This window comes from Capricornis sumatraensis, chromosome 21, assembly GCF_032405125.1.
Source record: "Capricornis sumatraensis isolate serow.1 chromosome 21, serow.2, whole genome shotgun sequence".
NCBI classification, from domain to species: Eukaryota; Metazoa; Chordata; class Mammalia; order Artiodactyla; family Bovidae; genus Capricornis; species Capricornis sumatraensis.
In genome coordinates, this window is record NC_091089.1 from 24,555,190 (window position 1) to 24,579,048 (window position 23,859).

The window sequence follows — 23,859 nt, forward strand, 5'->3', positions numbered from 1 at the left end:
TTAAAGGTGAAGTATTGCTTTCTTTGAATCTCTTGAGTGTCTCTGCTATTATCCCTTGATTTTTCACATTTGGCATTTATCCTGCACTGGAGGAAGTGGCTTACTACTCTTTCTACTTTTTGTATTTATGCTTTATGTACAGTGCAAAAAACAAACACTGAAAGCAAAAATATGTTTTGGACATTACTCTTGGGGCAATGGGGGCATTCTTTACAGTGACATTTAAGACACCTAATGCTTACCTATTCAAGAGCCAAAGTTATCGCATTTTTACACATCCCAGAATGAGTTGCACATTACAATAACCATGGAAAGAGGGCATACTGAAGAATTTTAAGGCTGTAATTTACTTTTATGTTTAAAATATTGATATTTAAGTACAATTTGGAGGAATTATGGAAGCGTGGAGATAAGGATACATCCTTATCTATTAATCCAGTTTTCTCTTACCATTTTCATGAAGTTGAATCTTAGAAGATAGAGATCTTATAATCACCAAATTCAATGACTTCTCAATCCTTATCCTTCCTGAACTCTAGTATTTTTGTCACTGATAGCCTATCCTTTTTTATTTTTATTTATTTTTTTAGTTTCTAGGATATTATTTTTCTCTCCTGCTCCAGCCACACTGTGCCTGGCTGGCTCCTCTTCACTGCCTGCTTCCTGCCTCAGGCTTCTGTTGAGCTCCTCTTCATCACTTTCCATGTATATACTTTCTGTTGGGAGAATGATCTCATTCTTCTTGTACATAAATGATCCCCCAATTTGTATCTTCATTCCTGTCTTGTTTACTAAAGGAAGACGGTTTCTCCATTCATGACACTTTCAACACCAAATAGGTGGGTTTCCCACACCAAGCAATTCTCCACTTCTCTGCGAACATTAGTTATTAACAACTTAATACAATCGAATTCAGTTCTGACCCTAACTACCCAGTCGGCACAGATCCCACAGGTTAAAGGTTTGAGTCCCACATGACTGCCCCCACCTTGAGACGACAATTTTAAGCAGTGGGTTCCCAGCTTATCCACATTTCTGTCTGACTTGGCTATAAATTGGAGGTTTGCACAGCTCCCCCTCAGGTTTAATAATTTGCTCTAAAGGCTCACAGAACTCAGGGAAATGCTGGTTTAGTATAATGAATACAAGTGAACAGCCAGATGAAGAGGTATTTAAAAGGAAGTCAGGAAGGGTCTTGAGTGGGAGCTTCTGTCCCCACAGAGGTTGGGTTGTGTCACCTGCCAGTAGCTCTCTGGACCCATCATTTAGGGTGTTTATGGAGCTTCTGCTACATCACTCAGTTCAGTCACTCAGTCGTGTCTGGCTCTCTGCGAACCCATGGACTGCAGCACACCGGGCTTCCCTGTTCACCACCAATTCCTGGAGCTTGCTCAAACTTGTGTCCATCGAGTCAGGGATGCCATCCAACCATCTGATCCTCTGTCGTCCCCTTCTCCGCCCACCTTAAATCTTTCCCAGCATCAGGGTCTTTTCCAAGGAGTCAGTTCTTCACATCAGGTGGCCAGAGTTTTGGAGCTTCTGTTAATAGGCACAACTGATTAAGTTATTGACCACTGTCAGTTATTAATAACTTAATCGCTAGTTCCTCTCCTCTCCCTGGAGGTCACTGGGTGAGGCTGAAAATTCCAGTCCTCTGATCATGTGGTTGGAATTAGCATAAACTCAGGTATAGCTGAAAGGGCATATTATGTAACAAAAGGCACTCTTCTCACCCCACCACTTCGGAAATTCCAGGGGATTTAGGCATTCTGTGCCAGAAACTGGGGATGAAGACCAAACATGTATTTCTTATTATATCACAAAATTATATATGTGCTGTGCTTAGTCGCTCAGTCGTATCTGACTCTTTGCAACCCCAAGGACTGTAGCCTGCTAGGCTCCTCTGTCCATGGGATTCTCCAGACCAGAATATGGAGTGGGTTGCCATGTCCTCCTCCAGGGGATCTTCCCAACCCAGGGATCAAACCCAGGTCTCGTACATTGCAGGCAGATTCTTTATGATCTGAGCCATCAGGGTAGTCCCAATATTGTATCTACCAAGCCCAAAATCTTTTTTATATATTTATTTACTTGGCTACATCGGGTCTTACTTGTGGCAAACGGGATCTCTCTTACTTGCATAGTGTGAACTCTTAGTTATTTCATGTGGGATCTAGTTCCATGACCAGGAATTGAACCTGCGCTCCCCTGCATGGGGAGCACAGAGTCTCAGCCACTGGATCACCAGGGAAGTCCCAAGCCCCAAATCTTAATTTCCAGCCTGCGAGGTGTGAGGACATCCGTCATGGACAGTTCACCAATGCTTTTACATTCATACAGCCAAAGCAAATTGGACTACCTTCCTCCATTTTTACACTTATTAAAATCAGTTATTGTGGAATTTTTATAGTAGAAAAATTACTTCTTGCATTTTTTTACCCTCACATATCATGAGTGAGTAGAAATTTTAGGGTCAGTGAAAGGGAGTGGGAAAAATCAGTCATTTAAAAACTTTGGTCATATTGACTCATCATTTGAAATAGCTCAGATTTGTCATCTTTTCCTTTTTACTGTTTTAATTCAAGCCTTTATTATCTTTCTAGTAATAGCTTCTTAATTGATCTCCTTGACTCACATCTGCCCTCTTATTCCCATGCATCTTGCAGGTTGGTGCCAGACCCAACATGAATCTGATGTTGTAATCATCCTCTTAATTTCTTTTTAAAATTAAAAGTCCTTATTTTTTAGGAATGGTCCTTAAAAGGAAGTTTTTATTACCCTTTATTTTTACTTTACTTTAAAAGGTAAATTTCCTTTTTTTTTTTTTTTTTTAGCAAGCTAAACTGACATCATCACTACTGTCATCATCACTTTGACAAACATGTAACATGTCTAGACTACTTGCACACAATTAGGGTGCAGGAAGGTTTAACAGTTGGTCCTGCACTCACTGACTCAGGCAGCTGTATAGTAGCCCTGGAGTGATGTGTGATTGTACTTCTTCCAGTTCTGGGCTACCATACAGTCCACGGTGGGTCTGAACTGAAACTGCACACGGGAAGATAATGCGCCACAGAAATCTCCAAGTTTCAGATGAGATTCAGGTTCTAGCCTGCCTCACACTTGACTCATTTCTAGGCTTAGTGGCTACCCTCTTATATAATTTTAAACAGGTCTCAAGTCAATTTTGCAGTTAAACAAGTATAGTCAGTTTAGCTTTGTGTTTAAATAGCAACAGATTTCTTAGTCTCCTAGGAAACTGGGTGGTAACTAGGAACTCAAATAATAACTTTAAATAGAGAGCATGTCAGGATCTCTTACATCTTTAAAAACAAGGACACTTAATCAACAGCTTATGTAGGTAAGCATGATGATGATACGGCAGAATGAAATAAAGTCTGCTGATGACTGAATCTAACCACACCAAACCAGACAAACCCAAACAAGTAATTGTTTATCCTTATTATCTAACTTGCCCAATATTTTATCATAATTTTATTATTCTATAAAAGGGTCATATGCTAGTAACATCCTACAAGTATAATAAAATATATTAAAATGTTGAATGTCAAACAGTACTTACGCTATAGGATAAATTCTTCTGTTTTTATCAAATCATATACTTGTACAAAAAATGAGTAGTACATTAATCAACCTTAAAACCCTCACTAGTTGTTTGCAGTTGTTTGATCATATTATTGTTAGTCTCTATGTTAACAATATGGTTATATAAAAAGGGTTAGTATCATAAATGTAAAAATTTATCACATGTTAATCATGTTTATTATTACAGACTGAAAACGCATCACAAGTGTTTATAAGAGGTGTTCCAGAATATTCAAGCATTTTTTGATTTCTTTTATTTCAATTGCTTTCCCAAACTCCCTTGTTCTTTACCTCTTTCCTCTCTGGCTTGGCAGGAACCTTGCTAGTTTATGTTATGTTACACCTATTGTGAATTAACAAGCAGGTGATAGTTAGCAACAGTGGGGGTACTGGATCTAGCTGTAAGATGGTTGAAACCATCCAGTGACCTCTACCGTTTGGGGCGTCCAGTTGGCTGGAACTAATAAAGTAGCTAAATCTTTGTTTACTCTCCTGTAAAGTTCTTCAGTTAGTCAGTCAGTTCAGTCTCTCAGTAGTGTCCGACTCTTTGCGACCCCATGGACTGCAGCACACCAGGCTTCCTTGTCCATCACCAACTCCTGGAGCTTGCTCAAATTCATGTCTGTCCAGTCAGTGATGCCATCCAACCATCTCATCCTCTGTCATCCCCTTCTCTTCCCACCTTCAATCTTTCCCAGCATCAGGGTCTTTTTAAATGAGTCAGTTTTTCGCATCAGGTGGCCAAAGTATTGGAGTTTCAGCTTCAGCATTAGTCCTTCCAGTAAATATTCAGGACTGATTTCTTTTACAATGGAATCTCCTTAAAGTCCAAGGGACTCTCAAGAGTTTTCTCCAACACCACAGTTCAAAGCATCAATTCTTCAGCGCTCAGCTTTCTTTATAGTCCAACTCTCAAATCCATACATGACCACTGGAAAAACCATAGCTTTGACTAGATGGACCTTTGTTGGCAAAGTAATGTCTCTGCTTTTTAATATGCTGTCTAGCTTTTTTAATATGCTGGTCATAGCTTTTCTTCCAAGGAGTAAGCGTCTTTTAATTTCATGGCTGCAGCCACCATCTACAGTGATTTTGGAGCCCCCCAAAATAAAGTCTATCACTGTTTCTCCATCTATTTGCCATGAAGTGATGGGACTGGATGCCATGATCTTAATTTTCTGAATGTTGAGTTTTAAGCCAACTTTTTCACTCCCCTCTTTCACTTTCATCAAGAGGCTCTTTAGTTCTTTGCTTTCTGCCATAAGTGTGGTGTCATCTGCATATCTGAGGTTATTGATATTTCTGCCAGCAATCTTGATTCCAGCTTGTGCTTCAGTCCGGTGTTTCTCATGATGTAATCTGCATATAAGTTAAATAAGCAGAGTGACATTATACAGCCTTGATGTATTCCTTTCCTGATTTGGAACCAGTCTGTTTTTCCCTGTCCAGTTCTAACTGTTGCTTCCTGATCTGCATACAGGTTTCTCAGGCCAAATTGTCTCTTTAAGAATTTTTCAGTCTGTTGTGGTCCACACCGTCAAAGGCTTTGGCATAGTCAATAAAGCAGAAGTAGATATTTTTCTGGAACTCTCTTGCTTTTTTGAGGATCCAATGGATGTTGGCAATTTAATCTCTGGTTCCTCTACCTTTTCTAAAACCAGCTTGAACATCTGGAAGTTCACGGTTTACATATTGCTGAAGCCTGGCTTGGAGAATTTTGAGCATTACTTTGCTAGTGTGTGAGGTAAGTGCAATTGTGCAGTAGTTTGAGCATTCTTTGGCATTGCCTTTCTTTGGGATTGGAATGAAAACTGACCTTTTCCAGTCCTGCGGCCACTGCTGAGTTTTCCAAATTTGCTGGCATATTGAGTGCAGCACTTTCACGGCATCATCTTCTAGGATTTGAAATATCTCAGCTGGAATTCCATCACCTCCACTAGCTTTGTTTGTAGTGATGCTTCCTAAGGCCCACTTGACTTCCCATTCCACGATATCTGGCTCTAGGTGAGTGATCACACCATTGTGATTATCTGGGTCATGAAGATCTCTTTTGTATAGTTCTTCTGTGTATTTTTGCCACCTCTTCTTAATATCTTCTGCTTCTGTTAGGTCCATCCCATTTCTGTCCTTTATCGAGCCCATCTTTGCTTGAAATGTTTCCTTGGTATCTCTAATTTTCTTGAAAAGATCTCTAGTTTTTCCCATTCTATTGTTTTCCTCTATTTCTTTACACTGATCACTGAGGAAGGCTTTCTTCTCTCTCCTTGCTATTCGTTGGAACTCTGCATTCAGATGGATATATCTTTCCTTTTCATCTTGCCATTCGTCTCTTCTTTCCATAGCTATTTGTAAAGTTCTTCCGTGGTTCTAAATGCTCAGGAGAAATAGGCACAGGATTTTTGAGACGCTGTCCTGTTGCATGCTGCCACCTCTCGGCCAGATAAAGTAGGGCACCTTTTGTATGATCACAGAGGAATCTGCCGTGAAATTCCTCATTCCCACTAACATTTAAGATTTTCAGAACATAGTAATTTGGATTTTCAACATCTAGAGGATTCATTAAGTATTTAAATTATAAAGAAAAATTTTATAACATCCAAAGGAGCAAAATAATCTGAAATGCTTTCCATGGAGTTATACAAGGATGCTGTAAAAGAGTAAACTCTGAGTTATATGAACAGAAAGAGAATTAGCCTTGGAGAATTTTACAGTGAAACTCTTAAGCTTCAATTTGTGTTATGCTTGTTCAGTCTTATAAGTTTGTAATCTCTTTTTAAAAGTCATGGATACATAAACCCAAAGAACTTTGGCCTAAATGAAAAAGTGGGCTATGAAACAACATCATTAATATAGTGAATATGTGCTACAACACCTAATTTTTTAATATTTAATTAACAATATTTATTAATCATCAGCCAACTAAACACTTTACTAGATTCTGTGTAACTACTATAATAAATAGAAGACACAGGGTCCTCCTGTCTACTGGAAATCTATCTAGAGACTGATGTGGAGACACCAACAGGATTCTAGAAGACAGTAAGGTGCAGTAAGCATAGAGAATTTTGGGAGCAAGGAGGAGGAACTCTAAACCCCAACTTGGATTATGGGATATAACAGACAGAGCAGATTAATATCCATAGTCTTTTATCAATGTGCTAGTTTGCAGCTGACAAATACAGGCTTAAATTTATGTCTCCATAACAAAAATGGTTTAACCCCCAGTTTTAATATATTATCAGATTTCTATCCAAAGTGTATGTTATTCACTATAAATTTTCCTTCATTTTCTTCTCTCAAGGAAAATATTTAAATTTGGAAAAGTTGTGTGCTCTTTCTGTAGTTAAGAGTAAGTCATTTAATAACTAACACTTAGCCAGAAATGACTAGAAGCTGTGAGAGTGCTGTATACTTATAACCTCTCTGTCGTTGTTTTAGTCACTCAGTCGTGCCCGACTCTTTGCAACCCCATGGACTGTAGCCCGCCAGGCTCCTCTGTCTGTGGGATTTCCCAGGCAAGAATACTGGTGTAGTTTGCCATTTCCTTCTCCAGAGGATATTCCTGACCTAGAGATCAAACCCACATCTCCTGCAAGTCTTCTGCATTATAGGCAGATTCTTTACTGCTGAGCTACCAGGAAAGCCCTATAATCTCACTTGCTTTAATATTTAGTGTTTTAGGAATGATCACTTTTTTATGATCACTTACCAATACTGTAATCATGCTACCCTTCCATTTTATAATTTAGGTTACTGTTCTGTAAAAAATCCCTTCTTTAAATTGATTTTTTAGCTCTATATGTCTGTAAGCTTTGAGAATGTCATGCCCTTCAGCCTTTTTATTTATGTGGCTTCCCCATGCAGCTTGCAGGATCTTGGTTCTCCGACCAGGGATTGAACCTGGGCCCTCAGCAGTGAAAGCAAGGAGTCCTAACCACAGGACTGCCAGGGAATTCCCTCCCTTCAGCTTTTAAATTTGTTTTGTTTAGAATGAAAGGACAAGTTTTGCCAGTCCAGAATGAATGGACAAGTGAATGACTGAATGAGTGACTAAATGAATAACTAAATAAGTAAATGAATAAATAGAAAAATAATCCCACACAGTACATATGTATATAGACAAAAAATTGTTGGAATATTTCCCTCAAATTTGAGTTTGCTGCTGTAATGAGCTGCAACTCTTTGGTATTTCCCACTCCTTATCTTCTATTGCAAAAGTTGCTTCCCCCCTCTGCCAATTGCCTACCTTCATTGTTGTCTTTTTTTAAAAAATTTGTCTCTTTAAGTAGTGCGGTGTTTCTAGACTTCAGAATTTTATAAAATTCAGTTGTTCATGTCTTTAAAATTTGCTAAATACTTTTATTATTGCCCCTATTTTTTAAATATTTATTTTTATTTATGTATTTGACTGCACCAGGTCTTAGTTGCAGCATGTGGGATTGAGTTCCCTGACCTCAAACCCAGGCCTCCTGCATTGGGATCATGGAGCCTTAGCCAGTGGACCACCAGGGTAGTCCCTATTGTCCCTATGTTAAAGTAAATTTAATTTCTTAGATTGAGTGAGAAATGAGTGTGACATCTTTTGGCACTTTGATCCAGGGGCTCTTGGTAGCATCTTAAGACTCCCAGTCTCTGATTCGGTGTTTATCAGAATATTTTCAGTCTATATGAGTTGCTTGGGATGCTTTTTAATGGAGGTTAAAATCAATAAAACAATCCTTTCTGAGTCTGCTTAAGAGTTGTTTTTAATCCAGTCTTTTGAACAGATTAATTTTTGAGTAATTCAAAACAGTAGCAAAAAGTATAAAATGAAAATTTTTCTTTATCTACTCATTTCTAACCTATCTGCCTACCTTCTGGATAGGCAACCTAAGTGGTTTGTTATATGATCCTGGGAAATATTGAAGGCGGGAGGAGAAGTGGACAACAAAGTTTGAGATGGTTGGATGACATCACTGACTCAGTGGACATGAGTTTGAGCAAACTCCAGGAGATGGTGAAGGACAGGGAAGCCTAGTGTGCTGCAGTCCATGGGGTTGCAAAGAGTCAGACATGACTGAGCAACTGAAAAACAACAGCAGTGTCTCATTAGAGTTTCTTCATGCATATAGGCAATATATTTCTTATTTTACCCCTTTTACTCAAAAGGAAACACGCTGTATATTCTGTTTTCACTTTGCTTTAAAAAAACTAATACCAGTTTTAATAATAGAGATTTGTCCATATTAGCTAAAGAACTTTTTTCCTTTTTTGCAACTGCATAATATTCTGTCATGTAAAAATATACTGAACAACTTAATCAGCTTTCTACTGATGTTCCCAATTGTTTTGCTCTTACAAACTGCTATAGGAATAACCAGATATAATTTTAAATATGATTTTTGATCTTACTGTTCTCTGTGAATATTTTCCCTCATTTACTTTTTTTTTTTTTTTTTTTTAGTGTTTTAAATTTTGTTTTTGCCATGCAGAACTTTTTGATTTTATGTAGTCAACTTTGTCAGTTGTTTCTTCTGTGGCTTCTTTGTCATCATGGTAAGGAACTGAGCAACTGAACTGAACTGAAGGAAAACCTTCCACACTTCAAGGTTAAAAAGAAATTTCTGTTTTCTTCTAGTAATCACACTGCTTTATTTTCACATCTAAGTCTTTTATCCATTTAAAATTTTCCTGATACAAAGTGTGAATGTAGCCTTTTATTTCCAGATGGCTGTCCAATAGCTACGGCACAATTTATTGAATAGCCCATCTTTCCCTGACCAGTTTCAGATAACATCTTGTTCATATACTAAATTTTCATGTGTATTTGATTTATTTCTTGACTCCCTATTCTGTTCCTCTGGATTTGATTGGCTATAGATGTGTCAGGTTTTCTAATTGGCTTTTGATTAATTAAACAGTATGTTGTTTTCCTTTTGTTCAGTGAATAATGTGCTGTGCTGTTGTGTTCAGTCGCTCAGTTGTATCCAGTTCTTTGCAGCCCCATGGACTGTAGCCCATCAGGCTCCTCTGTCCGTGGGATTCTCCAGGCAAGAATACTGGAGTGGGTTAGCATTTCCTTCTCCAGAGGATCTTCCCGATCCAGGGATCGAACCTGCATCTCTTGCATCAGCAGGTGGATTCTTTACCACTAGTGCCACCTGAAATAAGATTTTTTTCTTTTGTTCAATGAATAATATGGACAGTAAACATCTTGTGCTTTGGGAGGTGTATTTTGATTCTCCAGAAGAGACGGTGAATAAAGTCAGAGGGTAGATCTGTCCATGCATAGTTGTCCAGTTCTTTTGCTTTCATCCTGCAGGCCAATGTTTTCTTAGATGTGTTGATGAGATGCTTAAAACATTTATTTTATTAGTCATAATGACTTCTTAACAATAGCTGTATAATTTGGACATGAAATAGATCATGTAAATAATCAAAGATAAAAAGAGGACTTGATCTTGCCTAGCTCTACAACAAAGGAAAAATTAGAAATATGTGAAGAATCACTTAGTACTCATACAGTAATTTTAAAAATAATGTATTGTTTCAGTTATTTCTTGCTGTAACTTGGTAGATACTGTTGTTGCATTTTATGGATGAACAAACCCAAGGCACAGATTAGTCGATGAGCTCAGATTCATACAGGGAGTGGTAGAGCCTGGATTTGAATTTAGGTAGAGCTTTTTCTTTGTTTTGCTTTTGAGATAACTAGATTCACAGGAAGCTGCAAAATCATACATAGAGGACCTGTGTACCTTTTACCCAGTTCCCTCCAATGATTACATCAGTTCAGTTCAGTCACTCAGTCATGTCTGACTCTTTGCCACCCCATGAATCGCAGCACACCAGGCCTCCCTGTCCATCACCAACTCCAGGAGCTCACTCAGACTCACATCCATCGAGTTGGTGATGCCATCCAGCCATCTCATCCTCTGTCGTCCCCTTCTCCTCCTGCTCCCAATCCCTCCCAGCATCAGAGTCTTTTCCAATGAGTCAACTCTTGGCGTGAGGTGGCCAAAGTACTGGAGTTTCAGCTTCAGCATCATTCCTTCCAAAGAACACCCAGGGCTGATCTCCTTCAGAATGGACTGGTTGGATCTCCTTGCAGTCCAAGGGACTCTCAAGAGTCTTCTCCAACACCACAGTTCAAAAGCATCCATTCTTCGGCGCTCAGCCTTCTTCACAGTCCAACTCTCACATCCATACATGACCACTGGAAAAACCATAGCCTTGACTAGACAGACCTTTATTGGCAAAGTAATGTCTCTGCTTTTCAATATGCTATCTAGTTTGGTCATAACTTTCCTTCCAAGGAGTAAGCATCTTTTAATTTCACGGCTGCAGTCACCATCTGCAGTGATTTTGGAGCCCAATATCCACTGGGGAAACTAGATACATATATTAAGTTTTACATATATATATATATTTGAAACAAATTGAAGGTTTGTGGCAACCTTGAATTGAGCAGATCTATTGGCACCATTTTCCCAACGGCATTTGCTCACTTGGTGTCTCTGCATCATGTTTTGGTAATTCTTGCAATACTTCAAACTTTTCAGTATTACTGTATTTTTTGTGGTGATCTGTGATCAGTGATTTTGATGTTACTATGGCAAAAAAATGCTATAACTCGTTGAAGGTTCAGATGATGTTTAGCATTATTAAGCAATAAAGTATTTTTAAAATTGAAGTATAGCTGATTTACACTGTGTTAGTTTCTGGTATACAGCAAAGTGATTCAGTTATACATACATACACATATTCTTTTTCATATTCTTTTCTATTATGGTTTATTACAGGATGTTGAATATAGTTCCCTGTGCTATACTATAGTACCTTGTTGTTTATGTATTATATATAATAGTTTGTATCTGCTAATCCCAAACTCCTAATTTATGCCCACCCCACCCTCTTTCCCCTATGGTAACCATAAGCTTGCTTTCTGTGTCTGTGAGTCTGTTTCTGTTTCATAAATAAGTTCATTGCGTCATATTTTAGCTTCTATATATGTGACATCACATGGTATTTGTCTTTGACTTACTTCACTTGGTATGATAATCTCCAGGAATATCCATGTTGCTGCAAATAACATTATTTCATTCTTTTTTTCTTGGCCAAGTAATACTCCGTTGTATATATGTACCGTATGTTTGTCTGCTCATCTGTTGATGGATATTTAGGCTATCTCCATGTCTGGGCCGTTGTGAATAGTGCTCCTATGAATGTTGGGGTGATGCATCTTTTTGAATTAAGTTATCTTTGGATATATGCCCAGGAGTAGATTTGCTGGATCATATGGAAACGTTTATTTTCCATTTTTTAAGGAAGCTCCATACAGGCTATACCAGTTTACATTCCCACCAAAAGTGCTGGAGGAGTCCTTTTTTCTATGCCCTCTCCAACATTTGTTATTTGTAAACTTTTTAATGATGGCCATTCTGATTGGTGTGAGGTGGTACCTCATTGTAGTTTTGATATGAATTTCTCTAATAATTAGCAAAGTTGAGCATTTTTTGTATGCTTTTTGACCATCTGTCTTCTTTGGAGAAATGTCTGCTCAGGTTTTCTGCCCATTTTTTGATGGGTTGTTTGGTTTTTTATTATTGAGTTGTATGAGGTGTTTATATATTTTGGAAATTAAGCAAGCCCGTGTCAGTATCATTGGTTGAAAATATTTTCTCCTAGTTTATAGGTTGTTTTGTGTTTTGTCTATGGTTACCCTGGTTGTGCAAAAGCTTATAAGTTTGATTAGGTACCATTGTTTATTTTTGCTTTTAGTTCTATTACCTTGAGAGACTGACCTAAAAAAACATTGGTTTGATTTATGTCAAAGAATGTTTTGCCTGTATTCTCATCTAGGAGTTGTACAGTGTCCTGTCTCATATTTAAGTCTTTAAGCCATTTTGAGTTTATTTTTGTGAATGGTGTGAGGGTGTGTTCTTAATTCATTGCTTTACATATGGCTGTCCAGCTTTCTCAACATCAGTTGCTGAAAAGACTCTTTTCTTCATTGTATATTCTTGCCTCCTTTGTTGAAGATTAATTGACCATAAATGTATGGATTTATTTCTGAGCTATCTATTCTACTCCATTGATCCATATTTCTGTTTTTGTAAACAATAAAGTATTTTAAAATTAAGGTGTACATTAAAAAATGCTATTGCACACTTAATAGACCACAGTATGGCATAAACACACCTTTTATATGTACTGGGAAACTAAAAATTTTGTGACTGTCTTTGTTGCCAGTGTTTTATTGCAGTGATCTGAACTGAACCTGCATTATCTCTGAAGTATGCCTATGAAAGGATTATGTAACCATGGTGGTGGTTTAGTGGCTAAGTCATGTCTGACTCTTATGACCCCATAGACTACAGCCCACCAGGCTCCTCTGTCCATGGGATTCTCCAGGCAAGAATACCAGAGTGGGTTGCCATTTCCTTCTCCAGCGGATCTTTCCAACCCAGGGATCGAACCCAGGTCTTCTGCATTGCAGGCAGATTCTTTGCCGACTTAGCTATGAGGAAAGCCTCAAAAGCTAAGATTGGTTGGAAGCTGCAGAAACTACTGGTGGGTTTATGTAACCATAATATGGTATTAAAACTAGAAAACTGACAATGGTACAATGTGTGTGTACAGTTCTATACCATTCGATAACAGGTATAGATTTCTGTAACCAGCACTACAGTTAAGATAGAGAACTATTACTTTGCCATAAAGACTTCCTTCATACTGTCCCTTTACAGGGAAGATCTCCTGGAGAAGGAAATGGCAACCCACTCCAGTATTCTTGTCTGAAAAATCCCATGGACAGAGGAGCCTGGCTGGCTACAGTCCTTGGGGTAGCATCCCTTTAGAGTCACACCCACCCCAACCCTAACCCTGGTAACTGCTAGTCTGTTCTCCGTATTTTTAATTTTGTAATTTTGAAAGTGTTATATAAATGGAAAGATATAGTATGTGGACTTCTGAGGACATTCTTTTCACTCAGCATCATGATCTTGAGTGCCATCCAAATTGTATGCAGTTTTGGTCATGGTTTTTATCCACTCTGCCAATCTCTGTGTAAGTGGTGAATTTAGACTGTTTTCATTAATGTAATTGTTGATGTTAGAGCTTAAGCACTCCATTTACTTTTCATTTTCTGTTTGTTCTCTGTTTCTGTTTTGCTTTCCTGTGGGTTACTAAAACATTCTTTGGAATTCCATTTTAATTTATCTATGGTATTTTGAGTGTATGTGTTGGTATACGTTTCTGAGTGCTTGCTCTAGGCTTTGTATTACATATACGTAACCTATCATGATCTACTGTTACTGGTCTTTGTAGTTTGAAACCTTACCTCCTCCATTATAATGTAATTGTCAACTATTTCCTCTACTTGCATTAAGAACCACATCAAATAATAACTTTTTTGCTTCAACCATTAAATGCAATTTAGAAATCTCAAGAGGTGAAGGAGCATCTATTGTATTTACCTAAATTTTTATTCTTTTTTGTTCTTCTTCCCGATGGTCCAAATTTCCTTCCTTTATCATTTCCTTTCTGATTTAAGAACTTCTTTTAGCCATTCTTTAGGGTAGGCCTGCTGGCAACAAATTATCTTACTTTTCTTTCATCTGAGAATGTCTGATTTTCCCTTTATCCTTGAAGGATATTTTCATGGATATAGAATTCTTTTCTTTCACTACTTCAAAAATATTTAGCATCTTTTTATGTGTTTTTTTATATATAATGGCCCAGGATTTTAGTGGTGGTTAGCAGAAAGAATAGGGAGGGGTACATTTATGCCATATTGTCCATAACCAGAAACCCATGGGACACTTTTTAGTATTTAATATTGTTTGTATTTGAATTTGGAAAATGAAGACTCCAGGAGTTACCCAACATGTAGTGGATTTTTTTTAAGTATTCTAGAATTATTGTCAGTGATCCTAAAGTTGTATCTCCTGAAGCCACCAGAAAATGATGTTGAGAACAAGCTTAAGATATTGGATGCAAACTCTAGATGCATTTCTAGGAAGTGTAAAATAATTTATTTATCAACAGAAAAAGACACTAGAGTACAAATAAAAATGCCAGCTGAATATGTCCGGTGTTTGTCACTTATTCTCTTTTGGACTGAGTACTTTCTGGGAGCTTAATGAAATAGCCCTTTGTGAAAGGAAAGGACTCCTTTCCAAAATTACACGTGCAGGGTTTTAGTGAGACACAGTCATTAGTGTTGATTGCAGTTATGTAACTCATATTACCCAGGGTATTTAGCTTGCTTTGTTAGTGTCTAATCCAGTGCCAGACCCCCCAAAGTCCCTGAATTTGGCAAGGCCACAGTAAGATGAAATGCATAGCTGTTTCTTAAAAAAAAAAAAAAAAAATGCAGTCCAAGCTGTTCTCTAAGTTTTAAGCTTAGATTTAATCAAGTACAGCCAAAATTATTCCACCCAGGAGCTATTATCACATTCTTCCTTTTGAAAGCATCTGAAACCACGAAATTGTTGGCAGTTGCAGCCAATCCTTTAGAAACAAAAAATTCTTATAGCCTCCCAATTCGTAACTCTCAACTTCCTTTTCCTGTTTAACATCTTTATGGAGTTATTTAGGAAAAAATAAAAAGATTTGAGTTTTAATTTGTAAACCTTCAATTTAATGCAAAGTAACTTTCTGCTAATGAAAAGGATACTGAATCTACAAGATATAGTAATTGGAAAACCTGGCTTATAAAGGATTAATACAGATTTCTCTCTCTATCTCTCTGTCTCTTTAGTTAGAAAAAGAAAACATAAGAATGAAACCCCAAGACACAATGGCAGCAACCTCTTTAAGAGCTGACTTTAAGACTGACTTTAAGAGCTATCAATTTTTATATATTTAAATGTTTTTTGAGTTGAAAACTAAGCCATATTCCCCCTCCCCCATCCATGTCTCTTTCTTCACTTTTTTTAGAAATATATGTTTGCATGAAAAAGGAAACACTTAAAGATGTATATGTTCTACTTAAACCTTGTCAGAACTATACATGGTGTTTGAGATCTTTCTGTTTTACAGCCACCTGCAGCCTAGTAAACAGATACTTTTTACTTGGTTGGACAGTTCCTTTTAGAGCTGATCATGAGTGGTACAGGATGTGCTTATTCTAAACAAAGTTGAGAAATACATAGAAACATGCTTTTGGCTCCGTCTTACATCAGTACCATTTCTATTTCCTGAGTTCACCATTTCTACCTGTCCTGAGGCCTGGTTCTACTTTCACATGGCAGTCAACAGAGTTTTGCTAACATTGGCTTAAGGTATACATACAAAATGATTTAAGTAGGGTATGAGTCCACCCAGTCTTTTTTGCGTCTTAAACAGGATCTTTGGAAGATAAAAAGATGCTTTTCCTCTTTGACTCTGCCTGCCTGAGGCTGATGGAAAGAGTTAGTTAGCATGCCATGTTGAAGGAGTATGGACTCCTGGTTTGTGCTTGTTTGATATACACGTTAGACATTTTATGAATTATGGAAGCAATCCTGGGAGGAGAAGGGCTCTCACCTGAACAAATCACTGGAGTGCAGCCATCCAGGGCTCTCAAGGGAAGAGCTTAAGCTAAAGGCCTTCCCTAGTTGGGCCATCAATCCAAATCAAGCAGTAAATTGCAGGTGGCCATCTGCTTGCTTAATCATGGGCTTCTTTTTTCCTTTGGGTTGGTTATCATTGTCTGGTCTGGCCACTTTTACTAATTAGCTGAAGCTTGATCATTAGGTGAACCACAGGTTCATTTTATCCTGAATGGAATATGGGTTTAATTATTCTTCCATTTGGTTTAACCATTTGAGGGAAAATGTTAAAAAACTGTTGTTACTCTATAAAGTTTACAAAGACCGGTTATTTAGAATCTCGGTTGATAGTTCACTTTTGCTGAGTCCATTGGAATACTCCCAGATGAACTGCTTTATTCCTTTTCTCAGCTTGGCAGTAAAATGGTTGTGTTTACATTTACTGGTTTTTGTTTTTGTTTTTTTTTTTTCAGAGCTAGATAGTATTCTTTGATGTTTATTAAGTTTATTAAATAATGCATGTATATCACAAAGGATTTAGTTATATGGTATAAAGGCAAAATTTAGATAACTGGTGAAGAGTTTGGTTTTCACCCTTTTACTATATTTATACAAATATGAGTATAAGATGAACTCAGAATTTAAATGTAACAGATGAAGCTCTAGGGGAAGGTTTCTATAATGTGTTGGGATGGAATATGGGAGTGAAGAAGGGAAGCTTCAAAGGCAACGTGGAAAACCTGGAAGCTTAAAGTCAGATTTGAGCTACATTAAAAGTTGAAATTTCTGAAGACGATAACCAGTTTGGGAAACTGTTTATAGTTTTCAAACAATTGAAGGTTCACTTCACTAAGCATAGAGTTTTCAAGGTCCATCCATATTGTAGTATATGTTATGCCATTTAGGAAAGGAATTCTAGGGTCATGGGGACCTGGAATTATTCTAGAATGAGGATGCCTTGTGTGAAGATAAGTGGAGAGGAGGGCCAGAGTCAGGGCTCAGGTTATGATACGGTGCAACAGGAAGGGCATTGTATTACTTATTGAAACAAGTAATGAGAAATGTTGAACTGCATAATAATAGAGGGAAGGTTGAGTGTCTCCCCTTAATAAGAAGCTGTAAGCCACTGAAAAGTTTAATCTTGGAGGCTATATAGCAACATGGAAAATATTTATTGTGTATAAAATCCAATGTGATGTGTTCAGGCTGTAAAATTGAATGGACACTGTGACTTTAACTACATAAAACATCAACTCAAGAATATCCATTTCTAGGAATTTATCCCATCTACATACTTTCATATCTACATAAAGTTGATACCAAAATGTTTGTTGTGGCAGTCTTTAGTAACAACAACAACAAAAAAATGCAAACAAGTGACTTGGTATTTTATAGGGACTAGGTAAATAAATTATGCTACATCTACACACTGAAGTAACATGCAGTCATTAAAAGAATGAGACAGCTTTAAATACCAGTATGAATGCATCTCCAAGAAGTATTTTGGGTGAAAAAAAAAGCAAGGTGTCAGGGTTGTGTGCGATGATTTTTCTTCATTTTTCCAAACATTCTTTAGTGCTTTTGTAACTTAAAAAAGAAGACTGAGGAAAATGAATGCCTAAGCAGCCCTGGGAGAGGGGTTTCATAAGCCCTAACCACCTCTTATGTTATTGAATTCTGGCACTCCTTAAATTTCAGCACACTTGTTCATATCACAAGAGTTCATTGTCCCTGTTATGTTCAGAGGCAGAGTGCTATGATTTGGCTTCCATGAATACAGTCATTTAAACTGACCATGTCTGTACATTATCAAATGATGAAAAATATGGTTTCTGAACCTCATTATTGGATTGCATGATATAGCTAGACTCGAGAGAAGACGGAATTGTAGTGAAATCTATGGCCTTGGTTAAGACTTCCCAAATGATTCATTTCTGTTAATGATTTCTGGCACAGTCTTATAAAAAAAATAAGGCACCTGGATGCTTTTTTTGGCTTTTCTAACTGAGCCTTAGCTTGCAGTGTTTTACCTATAGATATTATATTCCCTTTTATACCAACCTTTCTGACTCTTGATGACTATTTGGTCCTAAGAGAAAAATTAAGGCAGGTGATTCCTAAAACAAAAGGATCTGGGATTATTTTGAAAAGCCTGGGATATTGAGGTGATAAAATCAATTGAATCTTCTGAGTTTCTTCATTCTCTGTGTTCTGCAAGATTCAGCAGACTCATAAATATCTATCATTGGTCTGCTGGGCTATGTAGGGTGTTTCAAGGGCTCCGCTGGTATCATTTCTTATTAGTAGCACCTATGGAAGTATCAAATTATTAGTCCATGTTAGATATCCAGTTTGAATTTCTCCTAGTTCTTGCATTTCAGTGTTTTTTATTTTTTCCAAATTCTTGATAATAATTACATAAATTACTTTTTCTCCACAGATGAAAAGGAAATGCTCCTAGCTTGATTAAATTTTATTCCAGGCACAGACAAATTGTTTATGATTATAGCTTCCTTAATTGGCACATAAACTAACTTTTAACTGTGGCTTATCTCTTAAAAGATATGATTCATTAAAATTGGAGAAATTCCCTTGATTTATGCATCCAGGTTTCATGTGGTTTTTGCTGATGCTTCATTCAAATTAGCAAGTAATCAAATTGCTAACTTGTGCTTACTAATTAGAACAGTATTTTAATTAGTTTGGGATGGCAGCTCTCTCATATGAATCCAGATAATAAGCTGGAAAAAGGGTGTTATATTTTTGAATTGAATTGTTGTCTCAGACCAGAATTCTGTTGCATTTTTTACCTTCTATTTTTTGAGTTTGAAATCTTTCTATTCTATAAACAGTACATTCTGTATATTTATTCTGCAAACTTTGCCATTTTTTCCCCTCCAGAAGGTTGTCTGATTGATAATGGAGAGAGTAAGACGATTTTATAAGCAGAGTTCCTGACTGGTTTGAAAATTATGTCTTTTCCCTTGTAAAATTTGGCAGGCAGCAGAGTATGGTGAAAAAACAACAGGGGTTTGAAGTTAGGCCAAGGTTGGAATGCTAATGTACTAATTACTAGTTACTTTCACACAAGTTACTAGATGTGTACATTGGCAAATTAAAGCTTCCTAACACACAATTGCTTCAAATATAGAGTAGGCTTATAATCTTTGTCATGCTAGGAAATTATGAGACATAATCAGAGAATACATGAAACTCTGGCATCTGTGATTTTCAGGTTGACCTTCATTCAATAAATACAAACCACATTCTCAATATCTCTTAAAAATAAATCTTGATGACTTCTTATTTATTTTTTACTGCTCCACTGCTGCATGCAAGATCTTATTTGCCCACCCAGGGATCAAACCCATGCTCCCTGCAGTGGAAGTGAAGGGATTCTAAACACTGAACTGCCAGGGAATTCTGCTTGATGACTTCTTAATAAAAGGCTACATCACAGAATAATTGACATTTTCTCATCTAAAACCCTCTCTTATTCTGTAATTTTGCATATCTGTTATATAATAATGATGATTTATGGTTATTTGTGTAACCCTGAGTCTAGAGGATCCTCCCAAATTATTAAAAACAGGGACTTCACATGATTTCCTCTTTAAGCATTTTCACTATATTCCAATTCCTAAAAAATAAGTAATCCAGTTGATTGGGTTTCCTTTTGGTTTCGGGCAAAAATTCCATGGTTTAATACTGCATATTTCAACAACAATAAATACATATTTGAAAACTGTCTGTTGATTAGAATATAAACGTCCATAATTGTGCTAGATAACCAGTTTATTGAAAAATACTAAGAATAATATAGTAACATCACCCATTATCCAGTACTTACTATATGCCAAAGTCTTGCATGTTTATTTTTTTTTTAGTGTAATATTGTTTATTTAATTTCAAAAACGTTTCAGCATTCTAAACATACCAAAAAAAAAAAAAACCAGAAGATTGCAGATTGTGTTTAGTACAGAAGGTTCTTGAACTTTCACTGGTACAGTGGCTCTTGGCTTTGCTGACAATGAAGAGTTCTATGGTTTGTTTAAAAAAAAAACAACAAAAAACAGTTTAAAACTACCGCACTTCAACTAAAAAGGATCCAAAACACTTCTCATGCTAGCTGACCCCATCCCCCCTTTTCCACAGCTAAGAATGGCAGCGGGATGCTACGTCGCTATATACAAACAACAAGACAACCCGAAGCTGAATGGATGCCCACTGCAGTGTCCACAGGTCCAGCCCTGCAGTGCATACCCTGAGCTACGGCCCCTCCAGCAGGCATCACCCCCACAGCCTCCACACTAAGCAAGGAGCATCAAGAGTGTGTCTCGGTTGCTTTGTTCTTTTTACAAACTATAGATATGTACAGTTGAGAACTCGGGATTTTTAGTCAATGACCATAGAATTAATACACCACCTTACAAATTAAAACAAAAATGCTAGAAACGTCTTTAAATGCCTTGTCACACCAACAGCAAAGTGCACAGGGTGAGGGGAACACATGAGCCTTTTCATTTTAAAAATGTTTGGAAATATGTACAGCTTTGATACAGTTTCCAGGTGCTCCAGACACCCATGGCCACTTTCTGTAAACCACTGACAACTGCTAGGGTGCTTTTAGAGACTACCATGTGATCATGATCCAGTTGGGTAATTAAACCTAATGAGGGCAATAGACACATCTCAGGTGAGAGGTGTGTCAGTCACGGCACTCCCTACCCTAAGGTATTCACAAGGAGACAGATCAGCAGTTGTTTTCAATTCATCCTCCTCCTCCCCTCCTCTTCCTCCTCATCCTCTCTGTCTTCCTCTTCCACCTTTTTCCCGGCAACTTTAGCAGCAGGACCCTTGGCGCCATCAAACTTCCCTCTAGACTTATAGTCTGCGACACCCTTCTCATACTTCTTCAGCTTCGCTGCCTTCTTGATGTATGGCTGCTTCTCGCTTAAGTTATTCCACATCTCGCCCAGCTTCTTTGCCACATCTCCAATAGAGATGCCAGGGTGTGTAGACTTGATCTTGGGGTGGAATTCAGAGCAGAATAGGAGAAATCCAGACAGCAGTCTCTTGGGGGCCTTAGGGTCCTTCTTCTTGCCTCCCCTAGCTGGTCTGTAATCCTTTATTTCCTGATCATAGTCCACTTTACATGCCTTTGCCATTTCATCGAATTTAGACTTCTTTCCTGGACATGGTCTTCCACCTCTAGGAGCATTTCTTGGAAAATTCAGCAAAATTGACAGGGACCTCTGTGCCGGGGTCCAGCCCCAGTGGATCCAGGGTAATTTGAAGCGGGGACGGAGTCAACGTCCTAGGAATTAATTGCTTAGTTAAAGATATAGAGGGAGATTAGAAAGGAATAGTGTAGTAGGAAAATTAGTGGAGAAAAAGAGGCTGAGTAACTTGGTTTACGTGGGATACCCATAAAGTTTCGAGATAAGAAGCTTGCACCACCTACGTAGGCCACCGGCGCCCACTTGAATATCAGAGGCTGCCCCTCCTTGGGCTCCCTCTCGCGTGGATCTTAAAAAGCCAGGGCAAAATTAGCAGGCTTGGGTGAGCACCCACGCTCTAGATGGGAATTCAGCCAGAAAAACGGAGAACAAGAAAGAACGACACGGGGGAATCAGTCTTTCCAGAAACTGATCTGTTTTCTTTATTTTCAGGTTTGCTTATATACCTTTTTTTACACATAGAGACAAATGGAAATTTTAAAGTCACATGGGGGTCAGCAGTCCTGACCTTTATCAAAATCAGGTGCTTCATATAAATGTATACAAAAAGGTCTTTAGGGGTTTTACATCATCTTCAGGCCAGGGGGCCTATTAACATTTTATGATCCTTTCTTTCTGATAACAGTCAGTCAACCAAAAAACTTATTTTCCAAGGGTGATTTTTCTTAAACCAGGCACCACCCTCCAAAGGTACCAGATAAAGTTGCATTCCTATACGGTGAGGGTGTAGTGGGTTACAATTAAGAAAGGAATTTACTTAGCCTAAGGTTTAACATGATTAATCTTAAAGGTTAATACTTATTTCTCCTATATGCTAGTTATATATTTATTAACATGTATAAGGGCAGGGGATTTAGCAGCAAACATTGGCCTAATAAATGAAAAACCCTTCACCAACATGATTTTTATCTTTAGAAAAACCCAATGCTAACTTAAACTTTCAAAATACTCCAAACTCTCTGTGCTGTTTATGGTTGAAAGGTTGTAAACAATCATGTACATAGTAGCAAGAGTGTGGATAATCCTGTCACACAAGCTAGTATGCCAGCAGAGAGGTATGACCTGAGACACCATTGTCACGCCCAGGAATTTTTATTAACTGGAGCTGTAGGTTAACTCTTTCTCCGAGAGAGGTGGGGGACAGCCCCCCGTAAAGTCAGAGGTGTAGGTGAGAGCATAAAGCAGTAAAGTAGGCAGACTCTGGTTTTGGGGGTAGATGCTCAGGAACAGGGGGTTTCCTGAGGCTCGATCCCGCCTTTGCGTATGCTGAAGCCTCCTTCCTCATGACCTTTGCCATGGGCGGAGTTCCTCACGCTGGCTCCTGGCACCTCTGGGTTTTTCTTATGTTCCTCTCTGCACATCTACACAAAAAAGGAATCCGCACACATCTTGCCCTTTGGTTTCTTGGGATCACCTTTAGCCATCTTGACTGTATTGTTCACTAATCTGGGCAGCACAGGGCAGGACTCTTGGCTCAGTGCTCCACAGCCTCGCACTAGCTGCCTCCAAGAGAGGCCAAAGTCTTGCGTGTTTCTTAATCTGATCTCAGCATCTAATCTTGGCATTAACTTGGGCCACAAGAGATGTGTAGTATTAGAAAATTTCACAGATCAAGAAAGTCAGGTTAAACAGATTGTTTAAGGTCACACAGGAAGTGAGTGGCAGAACAGACTTGAACCTACAGCTGTCTTACTGAGCCACTTTACTCCAAAGCTTGGGCTCTTAACCTCCATGGAACTCCAGACTGCCTTTTATAAATGGCTTCTCCTCAGTCTTTTTCTTATGCCTTGTGGTCAAGCCCCATTCTCGGAATGATTCTGCATAGGAAAATGAATTGTGAAAAAATGAGTTATTATGTGAAAGACCCTGATGCTGGGAAAGATTGAAGGCAGGAAGAGAAGGGGACGACAGAGGATGAGATGATTGGATGGCATCACCAACTCAATGGACATGAGTTTGAGTGAACTCCGGGAGTTGGTGATGGACAGGGAAGCCTGGTGCACTGCTGTCCAGGGGGCCACAAAGAGTCGGACATGACTGAGCGACTGAGCTGATTATGTGTTCTCATATGCAAGTCAAAAAGACTATTTCAGCAGGAGGGAAAATGTACTGGCAAGGAGCAAAACCATGCCACATCTCTGTGCTGATGGGTACAAAGGCCACACCATCTTTAACATTACTGTTGAAGACAAAGGTACTCAACAGTGTGGAAAGTCCACTGTGAGTCATTTCCCTTTGTCAAGGGCAGAATGTAGTAATGGAAAGGGTACCTTTCACACTCAGGAAATAAAATCAAAGAATGGGAAGGCTTGCTGGCAATAACTGAAGAGAGATGACCTGGCCACATGAGCCTGTGATGGAGAAGGATTCTAATCTCCCAGTGGAGACACATTTAAAGTTGACGGCCATCTAGACTGTTGTACGTGTGGTGTGTGCTTTTTCTCCTGGGCAAAAGGTCCAGTTACTGCTGCTACTGCTGCTAAGTCGCTTCAGTCGTG

The 23,859-nt window shown here is 38.3% G+C and overlaps 1 pseudogene; it reads right to left on the reverse strand.

Moving 5' to 3' along the window:
• Positions 1 to 20,813: 20,813 nt before the first annotated feature.
• LOC138097467 (high mobility group protein B3 pseudogene) lies at positions 20,814 to 22,785 on the reverse strand (annotated as a pseudogene).
• Between the last annotated feature and the right edge of the window lie 1,074 nt (positions 22,786 to 23,859).